Below are 24271 nucleotides of genomic sequence, written 5' to 3'. Positions count from 1 at the left end.
TAATAATTATACTATTTTTATATTATTCTTTTTTGTTCCAGTACTTAAAATATTCTACGTTGTCCCCAGAGGCAAAATTGCTAACCCTTCTCCATATATATATGAAAAGTATTACTAGTCCCCCTTTATAGTGAGGAAAGTGAGTTACACAGCCCTTAATTTATTTCCAGGTTCACATAGCTAGCAAGAAGTTAAGCTGAACTTAGAACACAAGAATGTTTGACTTCATGTTCAGCCCACCTCTTTACTTCCCCTTCCTCCACATATTTTTGATCAGGGGTTTAACAATGAGAAGATCCCTTCCCACAAGAAAAGGAAATGACTGTCTCTGACCCCTTAGAGCTTAATGCCTATTGGTCTTCTAATCAAACAATGTACCGTGGTTGACTGAAAATGGAGTTATATTTCTCCTAACACTATATAGAAACATAAAGACAAGGACTGTCAGAAAAGGAAATAGCTGTCTTAGGGAGAATCTTGGCCTGGGGACAGGGCAGGGGGTGACAGTTGTCAACTAAGTTATGGAGCAGAAGAACTCCCCTAGAGAAAGGCTATGGATTTAAAATAAACAAGCAAATCATCATAGAAGGCAAGTAGTGGTGGAAACAGCAGTCAGCATCAGGACATTGTGGCCAGATGTAAGCTAGGAAATGAACTCAAAATTAGATTTAGAAAGACCGTTTTCCTAAGACAGATTAATGTTTGGAATAGGTGGGCGTTTAAATCCTTAGGTTACAAGTAGATTAAAAAGGTACTACTCCAGTTGGTTTTAGTTTTAGAAAGGGGAGCAATCAAAGAAAAGACATATTACTGCCCTAGATGGTGGCTACAGTAGTGGCTAAATTTATAAAAACAACATTAAGACATAGGGGCACGTACCTAGGGTATTGTTAGAATGCAAGCAGAGAGAAGCCCCAAGGTACAGCAGGACTGAGTTAACTTCTCTGGTTTATGTCTCCTTATATCATTACTGACCAACCTCAGAATTGGTTCTGTACCCAGGAAATGCCTGAACATACAGATGTCCCCTGAGTCAGCTATATGAAGGGAAGATGATGTATCCAAATATCAGATAGATCACTACAATAAACAGGAACAACAGAAAAAATAAAAAAGAAAATTAAGATTTTGAGAAACACCCATGGGGCCTTTCTTCCTTTCTTAAATTTCTGAATGACTAATTTGTCCCTGGACACCACGAACATCAATTACTCATTCCAAAACTGCCTAGAACATTTTTTTGAGTTTCTTAAAAACATTTTTCAATCATTAGTCCCAGTTTATATAAGCAGATTTTAGATATAGCTCCTCTGAGCTTTCTTATTTTATGATATACAGGATGCTACATTTTTCAATTGGGTAAATTCCCATTTGCTCTCTATTCAGGCCTTCCAGGATCTTGTTCTGTAACGATGAAGAAAAGCAATCTGACTCCGTAGAGGCTTCATGTACATTATGGTAAATTACGGCATTCTCATAAATGTTGACTTGGGCTACCCTAGACAAGAAGCAAAAAGAGATATCCCACAGAATGTCAGCAACTGCGGATACAAAATCTCCAGTTAGATCCAAGAGGGAGAGAGTGGCATGTACTACAGCAAAGTGATTTCACTATAGCTGTCATATTCTATAGTATATTATTGCGGTCAAGAGCATAGACTCTCAAAGGTAGGATAACCGAATTTCAACCTCGGCTCTGCTATTTACTAGCTGTGTGCGATCTAGCAAAGTTCCTTAACTTCTCTGCATCTCTGCTTATTTATTAGAAAAATGAATATATAACTGAAGGACCTATTTCAAAAGCTATAATGACACTTAAAGGAATGAACATATGTAAAGTGCTTTGAACAGAACATTGCAATAATTATTATTATAATTGTACACTGTATTATATGTTATAAGTATTATGTTATTATTGTTGTTGTTACTTGTGGTTGGTGACATACTACACAGGTTTTGGCAGTAAGTAATCGTAGCATGGCCAAACCAGAAGTGTGCCCATTTTCTGCTCCTGTATCTAGAATTTTACAGAAACTCAACTGAGACTCCTTAAACTCACTGACTAGTTTGTACTGAAAATTACTTACAGGTAGAACTGACATTTTGATTAACCTAATACCAGTTTGATTAATATCAGTCTTGAACAAGAAGGCTCTTACTCTGCCTTCTATAATGTAAATGTTCTCCTAACATACCCTCCTTTGCCACATTATGCGAAGTACGGAGTACATATGCAAAGATATCTCTCATCAAGTTTGATTTAATCAGGGTCAGAATTAGCTTTTGGCTCTTCTCCAGAAATCATATTTGACATCAGTTTTTCTCCTAGTTGTATCATCCTTCCACTCATATTGTTTGAATTTAGGGTGAACCAAACCCCTATGCTGCCCCATTATTTTGTAAGTTTTTGAGTTGATAGACAAGATGAACACCACTTCTTTGCTTCTCTTACTTAGTGAACTACCTATTTTACTTGTATTGCTTCCAGTTAAAAAGTGACCTCATGCTTGCTGACACATGTTCAGTGATTGTACAAGAAATGTTGATATTTTGTCTTTCGTGCATTGTTGGTTTCCTTTTCTCACTCTTTCCCACTTCCACCCTCCAATGTCTTTGAAGCCACTGTCCATTTGACATGAAAAATGTACTTATAGTCTTGTGGCTAATTATTTCAAGGAGAGGTGAAAAAAAATCTTGAATATGGCATGATGAACTCCATCTGCTTCAGCTAAAGCAATTGCACTCTTCAGAATTTCTTTGCAATGACAACTTTTCAGCATTTTCTTTTGCTAAACATTGTATTCTCTTCCTCCAGTGCTGGACTGATCTTTGTCTATCTCTTCAGAGAATTAACCCTATCCCACAGCACACTTTTAAAAATCATAAACTTTTCCTGTGGAATTTTATGGAACTGAAGGTCTTTGCTTGTTTTACCAAATTATTACTACCTGTAACATCATTATTCTGGTCTTTGGCTTCTGGCTGTCTCACTCTCCTTCACAAAGTGAATAATCGCACAGTGGTTGACTGTCTCATTCAAGAGTTGAGGTGAAGAGCTATAGCTGGGGCTTGAGGCCAGACTGAGAAGAACTACCTCATATCATTGGTATATATATGATTATTATCTCTGCTACCCTGCTTCATATCAGGAATGTTTCTCCTCTTGCAATCAGACAGGAATATTTGCAGTAAAACTCTTAAAGAGTTTTGCAACTAACCCCAAGGCTCGGACTGTATCCTACATGTGCTACCTGGTATTTATATAATCTTAGATAAGTTATTTAGACTCCTTATCCTCAGATTTCTCATGTTAATGAGGATAATTAATATCAGATTATTCCTGGTATAGTTGTTATAAGGATTGATTGAGATAATTTAGTGTTCCATATAATGCCTGACACATAGAAATATCAATAAACAATAATAATTATTAATTTTGAAAATAAGCCCTCTTCAAAAGTCTTTGTGAAACTAGTAATTTAGATTAAATTTTCTCATATTAGGATATAAATAGAGAACTAGAATTAGTTGATGTCTAGAAGTAAATAGAACTTTAAGAATAAATATATGACTTTCCAACCTTTTTTGCTTACACCCTAAAGTTAAAGCACCTGAGGAAAAAAAGACAAAATAGCAATAATATTATTTAATTTTTACGAGGTCTAAGAATTAAAAATATGTCAACTGCCCAGGTCAGAATGCATTCACTTCTTGGTGATCTGTCCCACTACATTATCATTGCATTTTCTGAATTTTTATACATATTCTATACCTAATAAGTTAGTAGTAAAGTATTATACTCTTGAGTTTTTAAAATAATTGTTCCACATGTTATCTTTACCTGTGTTAGGTAATATAGCCCCAATGGGAGCCTTTGGAAGACAGATGTGTATCTTAAGCTTTAAAACAAGACACCCTTACCTCCTCATCTGGTTTAACTCTAGTGGGACCTAAACACGATATGTGGAGATTATGTAAACTACTATGGCTCATTCTGGTCATTCTTTAGTCTGAGAATATTGATTACATGGTGGACCTGGATCTCTCTTCAGTGGAAGGCTTGTTGCCAGTGTAACTGGGAATGCTATTGGTGAACAGTGTTTAATTGTCAGCCATTGTAGGGATGCCTCAAATATAGAGAATTGCCTTGCCCAAGGTCATGATCCTTGTTAGAGTGGCCTCCCTTCTCTTTGAGGCATCCCTGACCACCCTAACTAAAATTGCAACTTTGTTTCCTGTTTCTTTCTCTCTATAGCATTGCTACATGACATCCTTAATATTTTATTTGTGTGTTGTCTTTCCCCTTTAGTGTGGCAGCTCAAAGAAGGCAACATTCATAGATTATTTTGTATCCCAAGTTCTCAGAAAAGTACGTGGAACATAATACTTGTTCAATAATTGTTTATTAAATAGTTATGAGCTCTAGAGTTAATATGCTACCCTCTGTTGAGAGAGAAGGGTAAAATAGACAATATTCAATAAAATAAACAAAAGTTGTGCTTTTATTTTGAATTTTCTCCAAGTTCAGATTCGGTAATAAATGATGCTTGACTGTAATAATAAAGCTCTAATTTGTTTTCCCCTTGGTTATTGATCCATGAATGTTTACTTAGTCAAAATCCAGGAGAAGAGAAAATATGTGTGGGAGTTATTATAGCTCCTTTTTTATATGGAGCTGTCCAAGACCACTCAGCTATCTCTATCATTTAAAAAAATGTGTCTGCTTTCTGCTTCCTAAATTAGGCTTCAAATCTTTTTATACATATTTAACTCTTCATCATCTCACAATGTGACTTCACACTCAGAACTCCCTTTTTAAATAAAGACCAATTTTTTCAATAGGTTTTTCATTCAAATCCTCCCAAGACGTAGCTTTATAAATTCCCCTCCTTTGTCCCTGCTCTGACTATCAGGCATAGCAAATTATGAGCACATGAGACTCTGCCTCTCTGTGCAATCAGGCTTCTAGGTCATTGATCGCAGAATGTGCCCAGCAAAATGTTCCTTGACTTCTGGGAGTGGGAGTTAGTTTAAAATATTCTTGTAAAAAAATTTTGGGGGGGGTATATTTTACATATAAAATACATCCATTTCAAGTATATGGTGTAATTATTACTAATGTTACTGAGGTGTGTAACCTTCAACAAAAATCCATTTTAGAAGGATTTGTAGTCCTCCAATAAGATCGCTTTTTCCCATTTGTGGTTAATCCCCTTCTTATTTCTAGCTTCAGGCAACCATTTCTGTAAACATTTCTCTAAAATATTTGTCTTTTTCTAGATACTTCCTGAAAATAGAATATACCATCTGTGGTGTCTTGTGTCTGGCTTCTTTCACTCAACATAATGTCTTAAAGTGTATTCATGACATCATATATGTCAATAATTTCTATTACTGAATAATATTTCATTGTATGTATATGCCACATTTTGTCTATCCACCTATTTTGTCTATCCAATGGACGGGCAGTTTTCAACTTTCAGATATGATGAATAAGATAAATATGACCATGTCCTTTTCGGGATATATGTTCTTAGTTCTCTTGTGCAGATATTTAGGAGAGAATTGCTCAATCATATGATAGTTTTATATTTAACTTCTTGAGAAACTGCCAGACACTGTCCAAAGTGTGCCAGTTCCATTCTCACAGCGTGCTTCTCCACATTCCCTCAACATTTGTTATTGTCTTTCTTATTTATTGTAGTCATCCTTGTAGATGTGAAATGATACCTTATTGTGCATTTAATTTGCATTGTTGTAGACAGGGAGATGGGAATAAGCCAAGTTAAACATCAAAGACTCCGCTATTTTTACTGATGTTCAGTATTTTTTTCTAGAATAATCACTATTCAGGTTGTGAGAAGCATTTCGTTAATTTCTAGAGTTCTTAAAGCATTGATTTTGTTGATAATGTGTTGTTTTTGTGGAGATTTACAAAGTTCTTACTCCACGAAACCACAAGACCTGTCTCAAGTCTAAAATACTGTGATGAGTTTTAACCTTATAAAATCTATTCTTATTTAGAGATTTCTTATTTCTCCCCATACATTTTCCTCTTTTCTATTAAACTTCTCAAAATTTAAATTTCTCTTCATTAGAAATTTATTTTTTTAAGATTTTATTTATTTGACAGACAGAGATCACAAGTAGGCAGAGAGGCAGGCAGAGAGAGAGGGGGAAGCAGGCTCCCTGCTGAGCAGAGAGCCTGATAAAGGGCTTGATCCCAGGACCCTGAGATCATGACCTGAGCAGAAGGCAGAGGCTTAACCCACTGAGGCACTCAGGCACCCCCAGAAATTTATTTGATAAAAGTGTTTCCTAGCCAATTGTCTAGCCACTATGTGTTAAATAATGGTTATCTTCTCCACATCCTTACCATCACTTGTTACCAATATTTTTTATGATATAAGTATTTTTCAAGTTTATATTTTTGTTAAAAATGACACATTTATTTAAACATTTTTTTAAAACACAGTAAAGTTAGAAGAGCAAATAATAGCCCACTGAAATGTTGAAATGCCACTCAAGTACTGTTATCTGCATACTGCATGACTTATCTATTTCTCTATTTGCTTGTGTTTCTAAAATTTCATGTGGGTGTAATTTTTACATGATCCCACTGGCCAGTGAACACAAAGGCATTCAATAATCACATGCAAACCTTTTCAACTTTTTTTATGGGGAAAATGCCATGATGATAATGATAATAGTAATAGAGATAGTAACAAAGATTTACACTGTTTCTATATGTAGCAGGTTCTGTCCTAAATATATATTGACTTATTTAATCTTTATATTCACTCTCTGAGGTAGGAACTACCATGATCTCCATTTTGTAGGCAAAGAAACTGAGGTACAGAAGGGTTTAATAACTTGTCTGTTTCACTCAACTAGAAAATACCAGAGCAGGAGTTTTAGCTCCAGAATCTTTATTGTCTAATGCTATTGATTCCTTGATTGCATGAGTTAACTAGGACACAGAGGGGTTGAAAGAGTTGTTCAACCAGTTACTGGTAAAACTGAGAGTTTGGTTCACTCAGATTCTAGAGGTGACAGGGTAACTATTGGTCAACCCACATACCTGAGGGTTTAAGATAGTTCTTACTAGGAAGAGACTATCTGGACTTAAGCTGTGTTCCAGAGATTTTTTTCCCTGCCTACTTGCCTATAGGGGAGGGTGATAGACAGTTCAGATATACCCAGCCAGAAGAACATTGCTGTAGCAACAGGAGTTTCAATTCCAAGATGAGGTATCAAAACATCTCACCTCAGTCGCAGTCTGCCTGTGGCAACATCCTAGGCATAGAGGCAGGACCACACCAAGCATACAGAGAGATGCTGGAAAAAGTATCCCTATCAACCACATGCGTGGGCATCTGTGCCTTTCTGAATAAACTGGCAGTCCACTGTGACTGGTATGATACCCTAAAGTCTAGAGACATAGATGGCTCTTGCATCCTACCAAGTCTATGCATGATGGCAGCATACACACTGATTATGTCACTCACAACTATTGGCCGGTTCAGATATACAGAGCTTTCTAGATTACCCTAAGTGACCACCCCAGACAAAACATCCCCTTTCCCTCCTCAAAACTCAAGAAGCCTTCTGGCTATCCTACCAAGTCAGCATACAGAGCTGAAAGAGGCCCAGTTGAGATCTCTCCAAATTTTCTCTTTTATTATTATTCATCTGCATAAAACTTGTATGTCCATTTCTCCATACTATGTCTGGCATAGTTTTTATGTGATCACATTATATATTACCGTTTCAAGAGTTTTATCATTGAGTTTATTTAGTGATAACTATGGAATAAATGTTCTATTTTATTTACCATAATATGCATGACTAAGCAGATTAGACATAATTGACACATGCTAGATAATATCACTATTAGAATGATATATTTTATATATGAGCTAAGTTTGAGGAGACATAAGTGACATTATTTTTTACCCAGTTATATTTCACTGGACTTCCGAATCTGGTAGCAAACTTTACCGGGGGACTTGGTAACAACAACAGAGTTAAGGAAGTTGTTTCCCTTGGCTCTTCACCCAAAGCACTCTGTAATATGGTACTACCCTACACATCCATGTAGTTCAGTGATGTGGCCATTCCTTCCTCTACACCTGTCTGCAGTGACAATTCTTGACATACCCTTTATGATGAATTGCATTTTGCCTTCTTGATTATATAGGAGAATCCAATAGAACATAGTTTCGAGTCTTCTGTTGTGATTCCCATCCAGTAACATAATCAAGTCAGATTTTTAGAAAGGATATAGGCCATGTTTTTCTTTATCTGTTGCAAGAACATTAAATAGATCTTCCCAAATATGTCTTCTGTCTTCTATAGATTATTATAATAAATCATTTTGAGATATTTAATTTCCTAAATCTACAAAAATATTATCTCCCTGTGTTACAGAATTGTTAATACACATTGTGTATTTGGATTTCCTCATCCATGACTGGGGAGATTCCTATCCCAGAGTGAAGATTGACCAACAGATAACTGAGAGAGAAAAAATGATGAATAAATGGGTATCTATTATAGGTGTTTGCTTTTGTGGTTGTTTTAAGATGTAAGAGAAGTGGCAGATGGCAATTCAACGTTAAAGAAGAAGATGTTATAAAAAAGGACAGAAACATTTAAAAATCATAGTGGTCTAAGTTCATTTAAAGCAATGTTTTCCCAAGTGTGGTCTTCAGAACAGCAGTACCATTCAAAAAATTGTCATTTCACCTAAGTTATCAAATTTGCAGGCATAGAATTATTTATAATATTCTTTTATAATCCCTTTAGTATCTGATGGAACTGGTAGTAATGGCCCCTGTTTCGTTTCATATACTAGTAATTTGTATCTTTTGTCTCTCTCTCTCTCTCTCTCTCTCTCTCTCTCGTGTGTGTGTGTGTGTGTGTGTGTGTGTGTGTGTGGCTGGCTATGTCTATGTATTTTATTGATCTTTTAAAAGAACCAGTTTTTGGCTTCACTGGTTTTATCTAATTTTTTCCTGCTTTTAATTTAATTTGTTTCTGCTCTTGTTTTTCTTATTTCTTATTTTTTGTTTACATGGATTTAATTTGCCCTTTTCTTCTAGTTTCCTAATGTGGAATCTCATGTTTCTGAATTTAAAGCTTTTTTTTTTCTTTTTTTAGAGATGTGTAGCTTTATTTATTTATTTATTTTTAATTTTTTCTTTCTTATAACATATATTTTTATCCCCAGGGGTACAGGTTTTGATACATGCATTCAATGCCATAAATTTCTTTGTGAATATTGTCATCTCTGGATTGTACAAATTTTGATGTGCTGTATTTTTATTTTTACTTAGTTCAAAATATATTTTAATTTCTCTTGAGATTTCTTATTTGGGTAATGTATTATTTAGTAGTTGTCTAATCTCCAAATATTGGGGGGAATTTCCAGCTATATTCTGTTGTTTATCTTTACTTTCATTCCATTGTGGACTAAGAGCATACTTTCTTTGAATTCTCTTCCTTTAAATTTGTTACGGTGTGTTACCTGGCCAAGAACATGATCTATATGAGTGAATATTCTTTATGAGCTTGAAAAGAATATGCATTCTGATGCTGTTGGATGAAATATTTTATAAGTGTCGATTAGATCCAATTGATTGGTGGTGCTATTCAGTTCAACTATATGCTTGCTGATTTTCTGCATGCTGGAGCGGTCAGTTTCCAGTAGAGGGTTGTTGAAGTTTATAACAAGTAGTAGATATATCTATTTCTCCGTGATGTTCAGTCAGCTTTTGTCTTGAGTATTTTGACATTCTGTTCTCAGGTGCATAAACTTTAAAGATTGTTATGCCTTCCTGGAAAATTGATCCTTTTATGCTTACATAATGTCTCCTTTATCCCTGATGATTTTCCTTACTCTAAAGTATGCTTTATGTGGACTAAATATCATTACTCTTTCTTTTGATTAGTACTAGCATGGCATATTTTTCAAAAGCCCCTTGTTTTTAACCTATTTAAAGCTTAAATTCTATGATATTTGTAACCATTTTCTTCCATGGGTCTTGTTCTGATTTTGTTTTGTTTTATCCCTTACTGGTTTTTAACCCTTTTCTGGTTTAGTGCAGCATTTAATATGACTCCATTTTCTCATTTCTCTTAGCATATTGATTGTATTCCTTGAAAAAAAATTTTTAGAGGATGTAGAATGTCAACACACATTTATAAGTAATCAAAGCCCATTTTTGCATTGTGCTATAATGTTCATGGGTGGTGTAGTTTCCTTGTAATAGCACCACCAATTCATCCCTCTCATCTCTAGCAATATCACTGTCATTCATTTCACTTATCCATAAACTATAATCCACAAATATATTGTTGCTATTATTATTTTAAATAAACTGATGTCTGTTAAAGTAATTAAGAATAATTAAAAATAAATGTATTCTGGGGGTACCTGGGTGGCTCAAACAGTTAATTGTCTGACTCTCAATTTTGGCTCAGGTCATGATCTCAAGGTCATGAGATTGAGCTTAAGATTCTCTCCCTTTCTCCCTCTATCCCTCCAACTGAAAAAAAAAATGTGTGTGCGTGTACACGTGTACACGCACACACACACACACATAATCTCCTTATTTTGTTCTCTCCTGCTCTTCTCTTTGTTTGGATCTGAGTTTCTGATCTATACTATTTGTTGTATCTCTGAAGAACTTTTAACATGTCTTACAAAACAGGTCTACTGGCAACAAATTCCCCCAATTTTTATTTGTCTCAGAAAGTTTTTATTTCTTCTTCACTTGTGAATGACAATATTGCTGGTGAAGTAGTTTGCTTTGAGGTCAGACCTTTCTTATAAGGGACTGAATACTATAAGCATATTTCCAGTTGGTTATTCCGACCTCCCTCCGCCCTCCACAACACCCTGCCAGAAACGTGACAGAATTTTCCTCTGATTTTCACCTTGAGAAACTTGTGGACTCCTGGAGATAAAACACAGACTGTATGGCAGCCCCTTTCAGGCTGAGCTCAGGAGTTTTTAATCTCTCAAGGTTGTTCAGGATCTATTCCTGGCCAGCGTTTTCTCATTTGGCATAGTGTAGATTACAGAAATCTGTGAACTGCTATGACACTTTTTCCCCTTCCCTCTATTCAGAGTCAGAAAAGCAAGAATGATACTTTATTCTTCCTTTTTTAAAAATTTAAATTTAATTAATTAACATATAATATGTTACTGGTTTCAGAGGTAGAGGTCAGTGGTTCATCAGTCTTATATAATACCCAGTGCTCATTGCATCACATCCCCTCCTTAATGCCCATCACCCAGTTACTCTGTCCCCCTACCTCCCTCCCTTCCAGCAACCCTCAGTTTGTTTCCTGTAGATTAAGAGTCTCTTGTGGTTTGTCTCCCTCTCTGGTTTTGTCTTGTTTTATTTTTTCTTCTCTTCCCCTATGATCCTCTCTTAACTGAAGTCACTCGGAATTTTAGTCTAACCATTTGAAAACCTAATATATATGCTCTGAAGTGAGAGAAGGACATACAAGTGCCTAAGGAATCTCTGAGAGAGAGAGAGAGAGATGACATAGCCATCACTGTGTCCTGCAATAATAAGTGAATATGATCTGTAATCTACACTATGCCAAATGAAAAAGCACTGGCCAGGAATAGATTTAAAACGGACCACTTGCATGTTTGGTATTACCCCAACCGAATGAGTACACTTTCAGAAATCCAAGGATGAAGGAGGAGCCCGAGTTGGGGGGAGGCAAAGGACAAACAAAAACCGCTATCATCAAAGTAACCGAAAGTACAATAGAACATTCCAAGAGAGAACAGTCAAATTTAAACATTTGCTAAGGCAAGATCATAACAGTACTAGGTAAGTAAAAACATTCCTCCCCCCTTCCTCCCTTTTCTTCCTAAAATTTTTACCCTGAATAAGATAGAAATGTGAGTTAGCAAACTGAGGGTGGGGGATAGAGAAGAAAAGAAACCATGGTTGGAAAATAGGAAAAATAAAGCCCATTCCCCTTTTCACTGCAGGCTCCGTACCTGAACAGGTGCAACAAGGGAGAGGTAGAGAGAGCACTGATTCTAAATGAAATTGGGCTTTGACAATTATATCGGTCTGGACATGTTAAATACTGAAAACACTAGATAAAAACATGAGAACTCTCTTTTCAAGTTACTATTATGAATAAAGCTGCTGTGAATATTTGTGTACAGTTTTTAATATGGACATCTGCTTTTTTCCTTTTGGATAAATGCCTAGTTGTTAAATGGCTGGATCATAACACAAGTGTGTGTTTAACATTCTAAGAAATTTCCACACAGTTTTTTCAAGTGGCTGTACAACTTTTGTATTCCTACCTGCCATGCATGAGAGTCCTTCACTTTCTTACCAATATTTGTTGTTATCTGACCTTTTAATTTTACCCATTCTATAAGTATATAGAGGTATCTCAATGTAGTGTTTTTTTCCTTAATGACTCATGATATCGGGCATCTTTTCATATGCTTATCTGCTATCAGTTAGAATTACAGGTAATAACCCCCCCAAATATAGAATGGAATCATAAAAATACCAACCTGAGGGGCACCTGGATGGCTCAGCAGTTACACATCTGAGTTGGCTCAGGTCATGATCTCAGGGTCCTGGGATCAAACTCTGCCTCAGGCTCCATACTCAGCAGGGAGTTTGCTTGTCCCTCTGCCCCTATCCCTAATTGTTCTCTCTCTCTCCCTCTCTCCCACTGTCTCTCTCTCTCAAATAAATAATTAAAATCTTTTTAAAAAAATACTAAACCGGAAAGAAGAAAAAAAAAAGGCAAAACAAATAGCAAGGAAGTCATTTAATTAATAATATCAATAATCACATTCAATATAAATGATCTAAACACTCCAATTAAAAGACAGAGATTGTTAGGTTGGATAAATACCAACCATCATGACCTAAAAGAAACCCACTTTAAATATAAAGCCATTAATGGGTAAAAATTAGTGAGAAAGGAGAAGACACCACATTAACATTAGTGAAAAGAATGCTAAACTGGCTATAATAATTTCAGACATAATGGATTTCAAAACTAAATATTAAAAGGGATAAAGATGGTCATTTCATAATGATAAAGGGAATCATTTTGTCCAGCCCTATGATACTAAATGTATATGTGCAAAGTAGCAGAGCTTCAAAAAACATGGGTAATGAACTGATGGTGCTACAAGAAAAAATACAGAGAAACCCACACATGTAGGGTCAGATTGCATCCTTCTCTCAATGACTAATAAAACAAATATGTTGTCCTTAAGGATACTAAAAACATGAACAAAGCTACTAATCAACATGAACTAACTGATAATTATGGAACTCTCCATTTACCACAATTCATTTCACGGACATGCTGCTGCCCCTCGGAATAATTTGTTACTTAAACTGTAACCCCTGGAGGATTTTACTAGTTGCCAAGCACATTTAGATATGGCCTTAAGAAAAACGTATACTGGCAACAGGTCTTTGGGGAGAAGGATGATATACGAATGTGAAGCTGGGCAGCTGGGGATGCCTGAACACCACCCCTTCACAGAAGCTGGGCAGCGGGGATACCTGGCTCGCTCAGGACGGAATCCGCCCCTTCATAGAAGCCAGGAAGCTGGGAAGCCGGATCAGCTCAGGGTGGAATGAAAACCACCTGCTTCCCTTTTATGTTACCGCTCCTTTCTCTTCCCAGAAGCACCCGTTGTTAGTTAGATGAGTCCTTTGAATATGCTTGTTTAACTATAAACTTTATCCTCCTCATTGCTTGCCTGCAAGACGTGACTAACGTTTGACCTTCATCAATCCTTCTGTTGGCTATTGTTTTCTATCCAATAAAAGTGAGACTGTGGAGTTGCTTGTGACAGCAGTCCTTTTCGACTGTTGTCCCCTACTCCCAGTCTCCTGCAGCTGACTTGTTTGTGCCTAATTCTTCTCCCGTTGCCAACTGGAAGTGGCACGTACACATTTCTTTTTAATGATATATATATATATATATATATATATATATATATATATATATATATTTAAGAGGGGGAGAAAGAGTGTGCATGTGTGCATAGGAGTTTGGGGAGGGGCAGAGGGAGAAAATCTTTAAGCAGACTCCCTGCTGAGCATGAAGCCTGATGCAGGGTTCAATCCCACAACCCATGAGATCATACCAAGAATTAGTCACTCAACCAACTGAGCCACCCAAGTGCTCCTCAAGTACACATTTCAAGTACATAATAGCATTACCAAGAAAGGCTATATTCTGAGCCTTTTGGCTCAGGAGAAAAGAAGTCTTAAATTAAAAGTTCTCAAATTAAACAAAGGGTGTTCTTTGACCAAAATGGAATTAAATTAGCAACCAATAACAATGAGATACTGGGAATATCCCTAAGTATTTGGAAAATATAAGACAAATTTTTAAATAATCGATGGGTCAAAGAACACAGGAAAAAATAAATTAGAAAGTATTCTGTACTGAATAAAAATGAAACACAACATATCAAGTTTTTTAGGATGTAGTTAAAACTGTACTTAGAAACAAAATTATAAAAAGAAAATTATCAAATTAATACTTTAATTTTCTATGTTAAGAAACACAAAGTCCTAATAAATGAATCCCAAAAGAGACAGAAGAACTGACATAATAAATGTGAGAGGTCGAAATAAATGGAAATAGAAAAACAATATGAAAAAATAAAAGTGAAAAGTGTTTCCTTGAGAATACCAATAAAACTGATAAACTTCCAACCTGATTGATAAGCAAAATAGACAAAGTTAGGAATGTTATCCCTCTGAACGTCATTCACATTCAAAGGGTAATAAGGAAGGGGCACCTGGATGGCTGGGTTAATCAAGTTTTCGACTCAAATCATAATCTCAGGATCCTGAAATTGAGCCTTACATCAGACTCTGTGCTGGGCATGGAGTCTGCTTAAAATTATCTCTCTCTTGGGTGCCTGGGTGGCTCAGTGGGTTAAAGCCTCTGCCTTTGGCTCAGATCACCAGGGTCCTGGGATCAAGCCCTACATTAGGCTCTCTGCTCAGCAGGGAGCCTGCTTCCCCACCCCAACCCCCTCTCTGCCTACCTCTCTGCCTACTTGTGATCTCTGTCAAATAAATAAGATCTTAAAAAAAAAAAAAAAGAAAGAAAAAGATCATCTCTCTTTGTCTCCCTCTACCCCTCTACCTCCAACTCATGCTCTTTCCCAAAAAAAATTTTTTTTAATTTTTTATTTTTTATAAACATATATTTTTATCCCCAGGGGTACAGGTCTGTGAATCACCAGGTTTACACACTTCACAGCACTCATCAAAGCACATACCCTACCCAATGTCCATAACCCCACCGCCCTTCTCCCAACCCCCTCCCCCCAGCAACCCTCAGTTTGTTTTGTGAGATTAAGAGTCACTTATGGTTTGTCTCCCTCCCAATCCCATCTTGTTTCATTTAGATATTGAATTATTAGTTAAAGCCTTCCCCTAAAGAAAAATCCAAGATGAGATAGCTTCACTAGAAAATTCTACAGAACATTAAAGGAGAGAATAATACCAATTCTACCGAAGTCTTCAAGAAATTTGAGGAGAAAGGAATTCCTCCCAACTCTAAGCTCATTATGATCCTGATGCCAAAACCAGATCAAAACATTATAAGAAAACTAAAGATGAATATCCTTTATGAACAAAGATGTAAAAGTTCCTAATAAAACTTTAGCAAATCAAATCTGAAAATAAACCAAATAGGGTTTATCTTGGGGATGCCTGCTCAGTTTAAGATTTGAAAATTAACCAATGTAATTCTCCTTATTCACAGCTTAAAAAGGCAAAACCACATGATCTAAATTAGTGCATAAAAATTGTTTAGCAAAATACATCATCCATTTCTGATTAAAAAAAAAAAAAAAAGCTTTCAGCAATCTAAGAATAGAAGTGAACTTCCAATGAGATAATGAGTTGGTTTACTACTAGGGATACCTGAATGTCTGGTTTGTGACTTTCAGACCATATTAAGGCATCAGAGAATATTGCATGTTGTTGTTTTTAAGGTCTGAAACTCTCCTGAAGACCGTAATGGTCAGTTGCTTTAGGGATGTTTGCAACTGGCATAACCACTTTGACAAGACTGCTTGACCAGTTAAGTGGTCAACAAAAGATTCCCAGGGAACTGTCTTGAAGCCAAAATTCCTTGCACAATCAGCTTGTTCAAGATGGAGACATAGGATGGTACATGTGTGGTATATGAATAATGGCCCTGGGGAACTCCCTTGTGGAATGTGCTTCAGACACCTGCTGCTTGCCTGTGGTCTCTTTTTGCTTTTATACCTTATTCTTTGCCTCTAAGTAATAGTTTCATATCCATGTTCTCTGTGAAGTCTAGTTGAATGCTTTCAAATATCCAGAATGGGAAAAATCTCTGAAACCTGGCAAAGGACATTTATGAAAGACTAGTAGCTTATACTTAATAGTGAAAGACTGAATGCTTTACCTTTAAGATTAGGAACAAAGCAAGGTGGCACATTCTCATTATTTCCATCCAACATTAAACTGGATATTCTAGCCTCTGTACTCAGTAGAAAAAGAAATAAAAGGCAATCATATTTGTAGAAAACCCTACAAAATCTACAAAGAGAACTATCAGAACAAGTAAATGAATTTAACAAAAATGCAAGGATACAAGATCAATTTATAAAATTAATTATATTTTTATTAGTGAACAATCGGAAATTAAAATTATGAAAATAATGCCACTTATAATAATGTAAAATAAATGGAATATTTAGGTAGAATTTTGACAGAAGAGATGTGAGTTCTATACACTGAAAATTATAAAACCCACCTGGGATAAGATATCTGAGAAATGGAGAAATATCATACATTCATAATTTGGATAATTCAGCATTGTTCAGACACTGATTCTCTGCAAAGTCTTATTTAGATTCAATGTAATCCCAATCCAAATCTCAGTAGACTTTATTTTTGAAATTAATAATTTGTTTCTAAAATTTATTTAAAATTATAAAACATTTGATTTTCTAAAGATACTTATAAAAACAAATGCAAGAAAAGGCCGGGGGAAGTATTTGCAAGTCCTATACCTAAAAAACAAATTTTTTCTTGACTATATAAAGAATTAATCTAATTCAATAATTAGAAGCTAATGCAGTTTAAACAGGGGTAAAAGATTTTGACAGACTTTCTTGCTTGATTTTTATCTTTTAATGTGGGTGAACCCTGAGTATTCTACATTTCTTTGAGCAACCAGCACTAATCTTAGTTAGCAAGATGTTTTACATATGTCTAAATCTATTGAGAACAATTTAAATGAAATCTGCTGCCGTAAAATTTGAAATTTTTTCTAGTCTTTATGAAAATTATCAATGGAGTAAACTTATGTGAATATTCAGACTACTGAATAACAGCAGTTAATATTGTAACATTCTTCCTGTTCAATTTTGGTGCCTTTTTTGTTTGATAGTCTAGACATAGCCTGTGTTTCTTAGACATGTTTATAAATGGATTGGAAAGGTGGTCTAAATAAAGGCATTACTGAAATATAAAGCATCTTTTTGTTATACATTGTTGTTATTAAGAAAAGATTCCAAAAGAGGGCTTCTGGCAATGAGTCATATATTCTGACAGATGTTTTCTACAGATGAGAGTTCAGCTCCACCTTTCCCAAAAATGTAAGTTTTAGGAGAGGTCTTTCTTACAGAGCCCTTGGGAAATAAGTTGTAGTGTGGACTGTGTTTCCTAAAACAACTCCTATCATGTTTGAAAGCTAATGGCAAAGGTTTTTTCTGGTAAATAAATGATTTTGAAACTTTAAAACTTCCAACATATTTTGCTCCTTGATTTTAAACTACAGCCTTACAAGAGAACTTAAAAATAAAGGAATGAGGGAACACTAAGAAAGCTAATTTTACTTTATGAATATGAAACTGAGTGTGAAGACAAAGATTCTTTGTGTCTTAAAAAATGGAAGAGGCTTAAGAAATTTCCTGATTAAATCTCCTTTTTTTTTTTTTTTTTTTTTTTTTTTTTTTTTTACAGGTAAGGAAACTGAAGCCTGGAGAGGGTAGGTAGGAGTGGAAACCAAGCCATAATGCTACTTCTAACTCAGTGTTCTTCCCATTATACTTTTTGGAATAACAGAAGGAAATAATCTCTGACAACATAATTAAGAGGTCAAATAAATTGCGCAAGGTTATAGAGCTAGTAAGTGGCAACACTTGGATAAGAATCTAGCTATCTGAGAACCCAAAGCCCATTATTTATACCATACAATTATATTCTTTATATATTGTTATAAAACAAATTGAAATGTGTTTTTGTTAAAATATATTTGAGTTTCATGAGAGAAACTTTCTTGTTTGGCTCATCATTGTATTTGGCATATTATATGTGTTCAGTAAATACTGGATATTCATTCATCAATTCACATATATTGATTCTAATGTACATAATGCTTAACCTGATTGCATACAAACTATTCACTTAGAAGACAGTGAACATTTGTGTTGGCTATAATTTTCTGACACCAAGAATTATCTCCTCTGACACTCTCTTAGAGATACCTTCTTTATGAACAAAAATTATGACTGGTGAAAGAAGTATCTAGCTGATCTAATTTACACATAGAAAAAAATAAAAGAATGGTATAGAGTCCTATTCATATATGCACAGAGACCTATTCAACTCTATTTACTGATTTCATTGTCCTAGAGGAATGAAGAGAGACTGGGCTGAAAGAAAGATGAGAAAATGAATGAAGGAAATTTTCCCTGTATAAACACATTTACCTTGATTCACTTAGTAATTCAGGATTTGATCCTTAAGCATCTGTCTCCAACTATACTTCTCATTTCCTACTTATTTTTTTAATTCCTCAGTTCTCATTTTTAACAACATGTTCACTGCAATCTGATTATTGCCTATAAACCTAGTCCTAAGCTCCCATTATAATAACTATTATATTTATAATCAATATAAAGTCCTGAAACAATATATTTTAGGGAGAGAGCATAGTGGATATACTTGTTTATACATGTCCCATAAATATGCTAAAAATCAGCTGTGCCTTAAAAATATAACATGTGAAGAACTGTATAAAACAATATGTCTGGCAAGTATAATCTCAATTTTTAAATCTAAACTTCAATTATGTCTGCTAAGTACTTTAAAAATTTCCTTTAACATACTGCAGTGATTAAGAGCAGACAGCATGGCTGACATATTTTTACATGTTTTTAAAGTCTAGCATGTGTGTGTTGTGAGTTTGTTGTAATATGCACATTTGGGTAAATGAAATCTAATTCTCTATGTACTCTTTGCTTAATTATAATCCAAAAAAGAAATCAACTGTGGCTGCTTTAATATATTTTTAATCACTCCAAGAACAATTACTTAAGACATAAAGTTCAAAATATATTCAAACAGAAGAATAAATTTAATCTTAATAAATTATACCAAAGTAAAGATGTCAGCAACTTACTAATAAAGAATAGCTCTTAAATATAATATTTAATAAAAATCTGTGACATAAAACTTAGTAAACAATTTCCAAAATAATTTAGTACAATTAAGCAAATAAAATGACAAAGGAAATGAAGTTGAAAACTAATGTAATAAAGGTAAATAGCCATCAAAAATAAAAAGACCCTCATCTTCATTAATTTAATATAATTAAACTTTTTAAACAAGGCCATTTAATTACACTGAAAAGTTAGTAATGTTCAGTGCTGGCCAGGGTGTGGTAAAGGGGCACTAATAAATATTTGGTGTGAGTAGATGTGGGTTTTGAAGGGTAATCCAGGAATATGTATTGAATTTTTAAAGTAGCCTATTCTTTGCACCAATAATTCAACGCCTAAGAGTTTATACTTCAGTTATACTAATGATAGCACAGATACATACAAATATACACTCCCTGACACTCTGATGCAGAGCAATATTTGTTGCAAACATTACTCGCAGTTTTAGTGTCAGTAAACAATAAAACGAGGGGGAAAAATCATGGTACCTCCATTCAAAGTTTAGTAAAACTATCAAAGAGAATGAGGTATTGACCTTTAAATCCACACATTATAATTTTTAAGTGGGTAAAAAAGTCCCAAACAAATGTGTGCAGTGTGATTCCAATTTGTAAACTAAGAAACCAATCAATGAATATACTAAATGTATCAAAGTGAATATTGTGCCTATGTATAAATACATGGAAGCCAGAAAAACATATTTAGCAAATTCAGTAGTGGTTACTTATGAGGGATGGCTTTGACCAAGTCAAATATGAGAGTGACTTTCTTATGTTTAGTAAGAAAAATTGTGAGGTTATTGGTGATTTCCCTTTTTCTGACTCCCAGTTTAAAAAGTAAGAGAAAGGAAAGATGATGGTATACTGGCTATTAATGTACAGATTTATAGCAGTAAATTTCATCTGTTCTATTAAATAAAATCAAGGAATTCTGTATATGTGGGGGAACTAAAGAAAATATACAGCTGGACTACAGCCCAGGTAGAATTAGCCCTACTGGAAACTGCTAGTCTCTGGAAATTAGTTAGATATCTAATGATGATATTTCAACAAGACAGGTTATCAGAGTATAACCTAGTATACTACCAGCTATTGAAATAAGAGTAAGGGATGAGAAGACACAGTCCCAAAGAACAAGACCAAGGTAAAGTATATATTTGATGTTGAGATTCTGAGCTACATACTCAGAAGGCCAGCCTAGAACAGAGCAGGTAGATAATGCACTTGAATAAGATCAATCTTATATCTTTCCTCACAATTTGATTTTACCTCCAATAATATATGAATTATTTTCTGTCATCAAAAAATGGACACTTCCATTTTCCTGTTGTTCCCACTGGCACCATAATTTTTTAGTCCACTAGTCTTAAAATTTAGAGTAGCCTATAACCTTTTCTCCTCTACCAACTTCTACAAATATTGAAACCATAACTGAAGTCCAATCTTTATTTCATTCTAATTACTAAAAGAGTCTTCTCATCTATCTTTTTTTAAAAAGATTTTATTTACTTATTTGACAGAGAAATCACAAGTAGGCAGAGAGGCAGACAAAGAGAGGAGGAAGCAGGCTCCCTGCTGAGCAGAGCCTGATGCGGGATTCGATTCCAGGACCCTGAGATCATGACCTAAGCTGAAGGCAGAGGCTTAACCTACTGAGCCAGCCAGGTGCCCTATCTTTTTTTTTTTTTTTTTTTTGATCAACCCTCCACAGAAGTCAAGAAAATTTTTTTCACGTTAAATTTTTGTTACAGTCTCTATTAGGCTTCCCAAGAACACCAGCTATGATTAAATGTTTCTCAGAAAGCCACACTCCTTGACTCTCTTTTCTCAGATGGCTTGCATTGCCACAGTCTGAATAATTTTCTACTTCTTTAATTCCAGAAATCGAGACAAGTTTTCCTCTAAGTATAACAAAACCGAGTGGTTAAAATCATCTACCACATTTCATCTATAAGACTTTAGACTTGTGATTTAATCAAGTAAGCCCACATTAACTTATCCATATGATAAGCATGATAATATTTTATGAAATTTTTATAATTCATTATCTTCCATATAATATTTGTTATTGCATTGACACATAAACATTAACAATCATCATTATCATAATTCCTTAAAATGACAACATTTCTTTCTTTTCTTCTTAACCAGTGTATACATGAAGCCTTTTAAAAGTACCCAGAATATATTTTTGTTCAGGGGAAGAATATTCTGATCTATACTATATAAAAAGAAATAACTGACATGAAGTATCAGTAACTTTTAAAATGCCTTCCTGGTCCTTAAGTTCTTCTCGCTTTTCCTGCATCACATATACCTGTAGTTCTTTCCAGAGTCTGGTCTCTTGGGTGAAAAGCCTTCCTTGGAAACTTGTCCATCCAAGCGTACACCTCTTTTTAACCAAAAGAAAATCAAAGGACATAGATATGTATCTGTATTTTGGAACTCTATTATTCTTCCTCTTTAAGGACAGTGTTATTTTAGTGAACCCAAACTATGTTTCAAATAGATATTGGAGAATCTCCCCCAACTAATTCCAACGGAATGTAGCCAGGACTCCCGGGGCCCAGAAAGTCACCAGGATCTGCCCACAGGTTGCTCCTTCAACTCCAGGCCGTGGAGGCTGTGCTCATCCTACTGAACGTCTTCAAGTGCCAAGGGTTCAGGTGGGGGCTGCAGTGGGCAGCTCCGCAGATGCCTCTGCTTGGTGAGGTTCCTAGGACCCCGATTTACCAACAGTCTGGGCCTGAAGGCTGTCCCATCTCCTCAAGGGTGGGTAAGCCCGGCCCTCGCTTCTGCATAGCGTGGTTGGCGCAGGAAAAGTGGGCTTCAGCACCTAATGTGTCGGCTGGCTCACTTCACCTGTTCTGCGGCCTGCGAGTCACGGTAATACTTCTTGTGGGCGATGGAGGTGGACAGACAGCAGCCCCTGCGGTCCCCTTGTTGGGGGGTCTGGACACCTTTGTCTGAATGGAAAGGGGGCGTCGTCAGCAAGGACAGCAGCAGGTTCGGACGCTGGTGAGATGCTGTGGGCTGAGGCGGTGGCGGCTGACAGGGGAGTAGACAGGACACGGGCTGCCCTCCGCCAGGCCCAGGGGCCATTCCTTCAGTGCTTTCCTTTGAGGCCATCCCAGGGGCCGCCAAGCCCTGCCCACGACGGTGAGCCGCCCAGGCCAGCTTCCGGCGGGGGGATTCTCCTCCCCCCCCCCACCCCCCCCCCCGCCACCAACCCAGCGGGCAGCGCGCCAGGCGGAAGTGCCCCCTGAGGTGTCCCGGGAGCGTGCCAATCCCGGGGCCGTAGGAGCACTCCACAGCAGCCGAGATGTGGGTGAAGGCGTGCAGAAGCTGCAGCGGGGAGGACCGTGAGAACTTCTTGGGCGCCAGGTAGGCCTCTGGGCTGCTGGTGCAGTCGTGGTCGTCGGCCGGGGCAAGCGGGCCGCGTGCGGTCACGGAAGCGAGGCAGGCGCCCCGCGGCGACCTGCCCCCCACGGATTAGCCCGCTTCCGCCTTCCGGCCGGCTGCTACGACCGGAATCACGCTGGTCATTTTCTCTTCTCTCTTAGTCGCACATTCTAGCCTATGCTCGCTCATTAAGCCAAACCCTTAGTACATTTAATTTGCAACCAGAGTCCTCTTTTAACTATCAGTTCACTCATTGCTGAAATTGGCCACCAGCCCTCGGAATACATAGGTTTCAGTGGCCAGCACCCTCTGAATATCACTGGCTCGTTAGCAGCAATCTCCTTTCCCTTAATCGCCGCTAACCCCAAAATTCATGTCTCAAGCGTCACTAACTAGGCAGTCATCAAAAGGCACTAAAGTTCTGTCTCTGGTTATTATTAGTGAAATACTATCATCTCTTCTATTGTTAGGCGAAGTGTAGCTCCTTCTCTTTTGTTAATACGAAGCAGTACCTTTTTAACATTTAGCATGGATGCAGGACCTATTTCAGAGCAGAGAGTTGAGAGCAATGGGAATTTAGTAAGAACATACCGGGAATTAAAGAAAAATTAGGGGAATCGGTTACCTGTTCTCTACTCATTTTCTTGGACCACGTGCCTCAGCCTCCTGGAGTGGAGAGAGGGTTTTTCAGAATCAGGGCTGAATAGGATTCCAGTATATTCTTTTCAAGACAGAGTCACGCATTGTTGGTAAAGTATACAATGATTTCTTCTCTTCCAGTTGGTCCTCAAAACATAATTGTCTAGCCGCATTTCCAAACTAAAACAGAAGGAAAGAATAGTATTTTCAAATGCATCGTTCTTCCCCCATTTGACAGGTCAGTATGTATTGAGCATGCAGCGTCCCCCGCCCTGGAAGTTGTGTGCAGAAAAGATGTGCAGATCAAATAAAAGGTCAGGCCATTCTGGTATTTCACTTGAAAAAGTGAAAAGTAAAGATGGTCAGATCTAGCCACACATTAGAATCAGATGGGAGGTTTATAACCCTCTGTTGACCAAGATCCACCCCTGACCAATTTAATCAGAATCTTTGGTTATGGGTTCACACATTGGTGTTTTTTTTTTTGTTTGTTTTGTTTTTTTTTTTTTTTTTTTAAGTTACCCTGGTGATTCTCATGTGTAGCCAGGTTTGAGAAGCATAGGCTAGTCCTTAGGGAAATAAAAGTTATTAAGAACACATGGGAAGCAGATTCTAGCCAGCTGGCTGTACTTCTCCAACCTTAAAAAAAAAAAAAAATTTTCAGGAAAAACCAAGTATTTTAGAAATCATGGAAAAGAGG

General features: G+C 36.4%; 2 long non-coding RNA genes across 2 annotated transcripts in view; one reads left to right on the top strand and one right to left on the bottom strand.

Annotated features, from left to right (window-relative positions):
• Positions 1 to 1711, top strand: part of LOC131829456 (uncharacterized) — a 51748-nt gene extending 50037 nt beyond the window's left edge. Inside the window, exon 5 of the long non-coding RNA XR_009352860.1 lies at positions 1387 to 1711. This is a non-coding gene — a long non-coding RNA (uncharacterized LOC131829456). The remainder of the gene's footprint in view (positions 1 to 1386) is intronic.
• LOC131829455 (uncharacterized) overlaps positions 1 to 24271 on the bottom strand; it is a 70060-nt gene that overhangs the window by 2506 nt on the left and 43283 nt on the right. The window contains exon 2 of the long non-coding RNA XR_009352859.1: positions 23558 to 23751. This is a non-coding gene — a long non-coding RNA (uncharacterized LOC131829455). The remainder of the gene's footprint in view (positions 1 to 23557; positions 23752 to 24271) is intronic.

The sequence above is a fragment of the Mustela lutreola genome, chromosome 4 (genome assembly GCF_030435805.1).
Source record: "Mustela lutreola isolate mMusLut2 chromosome 4, mMusLut2.pri, whole genome shotgun sequence".
Lineage (NCBI taxonomy): Eukaryota > Metazoa > Chordata > Mammalia > Carnivora > Mustelidae > Mustela > Mustela lutreola.
This window is presented reverse-complemented; position numbering and strand designations above follow the sequence as displayed.